The sequence below is a fragment of the Helianthus annuus genome, chromosome 15, assembly GCF_002127325.2.
Source record: "Helianthus annuus cultivar XRQ/B chromosome 15, HanXRQr2.0-SUNRISE, whole genome shotgun sequence".
In the NCBI taxonomy this organism is placed as follows: domain Eukaryota; kingdom Viridiplantae; phylum Streptophyta; class Magnoliopsida; order Asterales; family Asteraceae; genus Helianthus; species Helianthus annuus.
Genome location: NC_035447.2, coordinates 171,355,232 through 171,361,231, shown reverse-complemented (window position 1 = coordinate 171,361,231; position 6,000 = coordinate 171,355,232). Strand labels below are relative to the sequence as shown.

General features: G+C 38.6%; 1 long non-coding RNA gene and 1 other non-coding gene across 2 annotated transcripts; one reads left to right on the top strand and one right to left on the bottom strand.

The window, feature by feature from the left end:
* Nucleotides 1–1,238: 1,238 nt before the first annotated feature.
* Nucleotides 1,239–1,311, bottom strand: TRNAK-CUU. Its single transcript has one exon. It is a non-coding gene; the product is annotated as a tRNA-Lys (tRNA).
* Nucleotides 1,312–2,120: 809 nt separating this feature from the next.
* On the top strand, nucleotides 2,121–5,204 carry LOC110912969. The gene is made up of 6 exons (XR_002578295.2): nucleotides 2,121–2,557; nucleotides 2,664–3,186; nucleotides 3,315–3,537; nucleotides 3,643–3,684; nucleotides 3,772–4,771; nucleotides 4,984–5,204. It is a non-coding gene; the product is annotated as an uncharacterized LOC110912969 (long non-coding RNA).
* Nucleotides 5,205–6,000: the final 796 nt, after the last annotated feature.

Genomic DNA, 6,000 nt, shown 5'->3' with positions numbered 1-6,000 from the left:
CATAAGAGTGGAGGTGATTTTGGATGGTAGCGAGAAAGAGAAAGAAGATGGTTTAGAGAAAGAAAAAAATGTCCTCTAATTGTTTTATGAGGTGGGCCATCTCTTTTAATTTTTTATTGTTTATGGGTAATCTGGTCATTTCACACAAACTTAAATGAAAAACTTAACATGGTTAGTGATAAGGACCACCCGAGTGCAAAAATTACAACTATTAGGACCAACTCTGTAATTAGTGAATCATTAGGACCAAGTCTACAATTTTCGCAAACTACAAGGAGCAACCAAGCATTTAACTCTAAAAAATTTAACTTACAAAGAACGAACCAAAAAAGTGTCAAAAGTAGAGGTAAAAGACAATTAAAAAGCCGGTAATTTAATTTTAACTTGTAAATGTCTTGTTCATTCCTGATCACACTAGGGATGGCAATGGGACGGGTTTAGGTAATTCCAAACCCAAACCCGGTTAGATAAGTTTGTCCCAAACCCGTCCCAAAACCCGTCGGGTTTCTAGCGGGTAAATACCCATCGGGTATCGGGCATACCCACGGGTTCGGGTAAACCCGTTAATTTAAAAAGATTACTCGTTGAGTATACTCATCTCAAAACCCATTGGGTATCTATCGGGTAACAATAACCGGTTACATTTTGTATTGAAATTATAGAAATATATATCAAATTACTACAATGTATACGGAATAGAATACCTATATGTGTAAAAATGGATGTATCGTATATATACATATTTAATAATATAAAAGAAATTATATCGGGTATACAATCGGGTAAACGGGTACACTTTATCGGGTAATTGGGTCGGGTAAACGGGTATATCACTTAATCCCAAACCCGTCCCAAACCCGCGAAAAAAATAAAAACTATTCCCAAACCCGATTAACCGACCCCAAACCCGTCCCAAATGTGTCGGGTTTCGGGTTTACCCAACGGGTTCGGGTTTGATTGCCATCCCTAGATCACACATGATTCCTAGGAGTCTAGGACCTAAACACCTCGAAGAGCCTCACGTTGTTTTAAATCAAGATCATTCCTGATCGATCACACATGATTCCTGGGGGGCTGGGGTTCAATCCAAAGCTTGATGTTTTAATTCTTGTTTCATGATTGCTCCACTTTGAATTCCTGAGTTCTGCTTTTTACTTATGGGTATGATCAAAATCTTACCAGCTAACGTACAAAATACAATTAAATACATTGTCGAAAAAGGTATAAAAGAAACTGATCGCCCACCGTGGGGCTCGAACCCACGACCACAAGGTTAAGAGCCTTGCGCTCTACCAACTGAGCTAGACGGGCTTTTGTTTTTTTCTAAGTTTTATAGCTTATGAATATCAATTGTTTTGTTTTCTTAAGCAACACTTTTCGGAAGTTAAATTTGCTATGGTGCCATCGAAATAACAAGGAGAAAGTAGATCAGACACTTGTAAAAAGTGTCAAGAATTTGGGTCAAAAAGTTGAGACAAACCGTTTATGTGTTGCCACAATTCGGTCCATGTAGACCTTCTCATTATCTATAACTCCAAACGTAGCTCAAGTTATGCCTTGGGATGTCTTCAACCATATTTGCCTTTGTCCACCTTGTCCAAGTATATGAGTCTTGCCAGCTTCTAGTCAGCTCCGTATCCACTATCAATACACTTAGCTTAATGCAACCCACATTTTTGTGTTACTATATATCGTACAGTATCAATGTATCATACACGTTTGATCCAAGTCGAGCTCATTTAAAACCAGACAAATTTCTCCTTTATCAAAGACGGGATAACCTCTTGTGGACTCATACATAAGACGCCTCATTTCATGAGATGATGATATGTGGTTCAATTATTGCAACTCTCAGTATTCTTAAGAATGTGCCCCTACTTATATCATTACACCCATGTCAAATGTCACAAACACACAAAAAAACGTACCAACGTACGTCAAGAGTTCTAACCTCTCTTTTGTGAAAAAAACATATGTATACAAACCAAGATCGCAAGTACAAGCGAACCCTACCAACTGGTTTTTGGCATGGCATCAACGTAAGCCCTCAAAAACCACCCGCTAAAGGAAAGAATGAAGTAAGCAAAACTCTAGTAGCCCAAATAGTATATCTATATAACTATATAAAACATCTTCCATGTACAAAATGGTAATTTCTAGCACAATTTTTAAGATGGCATATGAAGAGTCAGTTAAAATCTATAATTTTTTTGTCATTTTCTTCCATTTATGCCCCTCTCCCCTCACACGGCCTCTCTCTTCTCCCCCAAAAACCTATCACATGCCTTCAGTTTCCAATTGCAAATGAAGCGTCTTGGCTTCCGGTGGTTTCCATCGCCCCCTCTACTCTCTATAATACCTATTCAGATCGGAGAAAAAGAGAGTTGGAGAGAGAGATGGAGCTACAAACGGAGAAAGAGAGAATATGATGGATCCGGTCGGTGATTTCGATGACCGGTCTACGGCGGTATAGCCACCACCACGAAAACGTTAGCGACAAACAGAGTAGTCTTTCGTCACCACGCTTGGTTTCAAACCCTAATGATATTGGCCAAAGGTACGATTTTCTTCATTTATTTTTTAATCTTCTGAAAAGGTTTATTTTTCACTGTTAAGGTTTTGTTGAATTGATGATCTGAATCTGCAATGCGTTTACTTAACAGTGGGCCGACGACTCGACGAGAGATCAATTCGTCTCCAATTTCTACAGGAAAGTGATCCAAGATATCTTAAAACTCATAAAATTAGGGTTTGAAATTTGTGAAACTGAAATTAGGCTGAGGTTGGTTACAGCGGCTGAGGTGGCGTCTTTGTCGACCACCAGCCACCAGTACGCCGGTAAAGCCAATTGGATTAGGAGATCAAGACGAATGATTATCGAAAACAACCAAAATTGGTTAATGGAATGGGAGGCTGTAGCGAAAGCATATCACAGCTTTTAGTGTATATGTGTTAGCAGAAACTTACCCCTAACTTGCCTTATGTGAAGTCTTTGTTTTAGGTTGGTTTAAGTGGTTGAAGAATGCAACTTCGCCCAAACAGGATTTGTGCAGGGATAAGCGGATTAGAGAGGTGTATGTGCCGCAATTTGATCAGTTGCCTGTTGATATGATGACTGGTGGTGATCAATGTGGTGCCAGAGTGGTTCAGGCCGATCTCCATATCGGTGAAGCCACTGAGCATGAGGTTAGTTGTTTCATATTGTTATCTTTTTGTTTAGAAAAATGTTGATATGGGTTGTTAATTTTGTTATAAAAATCCAAACTCAACAACTTTCATGTAGTTAGATAACCTCACTTTTACTCTACAACTAGGCATGGTAAACGGGCCGGGCGGGTTTGGGTTGCGGGTCAGAATGGGTAGTTCAAAACAGGTTGGTTCAAGAAGGGTTATTTTTTTCGGGTCCGGCTTGAGCTCTTAACCCAATGCTCGACGTGTAAGCAACTCTGCGCGTGTGAAATCTGAAAAAAAGAAAACCAAATGGCGGACGCAAAGAAGAAAGAAACTACGGTTACCATTGACAAGAAACTTCTGCAGGTATGTCGTTTGAACTATTTACTGTATTTCATTTGTTAAGTTATATATATATATATACACATACACATTTATGATTTTGATGTGCGCTTGCTTGTTTGTTAACAGGCTTTTAGGTTTTTTGACCGAAATCGATTGGGCTACATCAGGGTAACTTGAGTTAATAATTAATATTCACCATCTTATCATGTGAACAAAGCAATGTCTTAATACCATTTAATTTATACGTATTTGCAGGTTTAAGATTTACGACTGATCCTGCATGCATTGGGGAGGGGTGCGGCTGTGATGGAGGAGAGGGGTGGAGGGGCAGCTGGTTGTGAGGGATGACAATGGGGCGGGGATGCCGGCTATATGCGGCACCGACATAATAAGACAGAGCTTTTCAGAAAAAACAAACACCTCCTAAACAAAAACGTCTTCAAAATCACCTGGACAAAGACCCATTTCATTAGAAAGGGCTGTCTCCATCATCCGGTTTGCGCTTTATTATGTTACTGAGCTATATTAGTACACTAAGTCATTTAGGTTATAACAAGTTATGTTATGTGTTAGTGACTTATGTATGAAGATAGTTTCATTAATACTGATATGGGCCTTAATAGGCTTTTGTATGTGTTAATGGAATATAATATGTTACACTAAAAATTTTATGACACAAAAATCATGTAAGGTGTTAATGAGTTATGGTTGATGATATATCTTATAATTGACTGTTATGAAACTTAATGGGTATGGTCTATTGGATTACACTGAGCCATTTTAGGTTAATTATGTTTTAATCCGCGAAACTAAATTATTTTTAAAACTTTAATATAAAATTATGTTTTTTTATCTTTTCCTTTTAATCCGCGAAACTGCTAAAACTGAACCGCCTTACTGTCAAAACTGGTTCTGATTGTTTTATTTTCAAAGTTGTCGTTAGTAACTCGAACCTAAATTGCTGTCAAAACCAGGCAGTGAACATCCCTGCTTTCTATCACCCCATTTCTAAATCTATACCAACATAATAATCACACTTACATTACCAACTTGTGGTTAACATAGAAAAACAATCCTTTCTACACTTCACAGCGAAACTGCACAAAAGTTTCCTTTTATAAGAATACTCAATTCCATGAAAAGTGCCAACACATTATGCAAGTCTTTGCATTGCAATATGGAGATGGTTTAATAGGCAAGCAACTGATTTGGGATGATTTCTTAACCATGACTCGGTCAGCAATCAACAGCAAAAGTAAGTTGACTTGTCTTTTAACTTTGTATATTTTCCAGTAGTTGACTATTTGAATTTTTTTACATTGACATTTCACCTCAAGAAACCATGATTTTTCCAAGTTTTGGAATTAATGGAATAAGAATACAGAAGTTGAAATTTTGAAAGTCAAATATGTGGATTCAAAATGTCAACCACTTTTTCTTTATCTAACAATTATTTTTTTCTCTCAGAACATCAGAGACGGGTTAGTTCCCGAATGAAGTTCGAGCATCCGTCACATAACAGCAGTGACCCGCATACGAAGGCGGATCAAGGAGGAAAGAGTTTCTCAGGACCTGAAGATGTTGAGGCATTGCGTTCCTAATGATTTAAAACTTTATTATTGGCATTTCTTTTGTTAAAACATTATAATCTTTAGCTCCATTTTTAACAAGTTTTATGTTATAACGCGCATTTTAGGAGCATACCTAAATGCTTATGTTGTACCATGCAATTGAAACCTGCCAAACGGGTCGGTTTGGGTCGGGTCGGGCCATGGGTTAAACGGGTTCGGGTCAAAACGAGTCCATTACAAAAAAGGGTTGTTTTGGTTCAGGTCGAAATGGGTTCAGGTCGGAACGAGTTCGGGTTGAAACGGGTCCGGGTCAAAATGGGTTTCGGGTCCGGTCGGGTCAGGTTGGTTAACAATTGCTTTCTTTAAAAGGGTTGTTTTGATTGTTTGCATAGGCGGATAATGAGAACCACACCTAATATATTATAATTTTTTATTGTTTTAAGGTTTGAATTATATTCTCGTCCCGTATTATCGACTCCGCAGCAACGCGCGGGTTTCCCACTAGTAATGATAAGTGTAACATATTTTAGTCACACCAAAGAGACAAGCAGGGCCGGCCCTGGGGGTGGGCGGGGAGGACCACCGGCCAGGGCCTGTTATTTCGGAGGGCACGTTATTTTAAGAAAAAAACCCGATATGTATACGTACAAATTTCTTTTTTAATAGAGTATACTTATACAAACACCAACATAGGCCCACTTTCAAAACTATTCTTATGCTTTAAATTAGTTATTAGCCCATTAGCACTATGTTTAGACCTTTATTGAGCTCAATACCCAATTTCGTTAAGGCCTAAGGGCATGTTTTTTGAAGCTCGAACAGGGTACACGAATTCTCAGGGCCAGCCCTGGAGACAAGCGGCCAACCGTGGGGCTCGAAACCGCATCCAAAAAGTTAACATAGGTCACACATA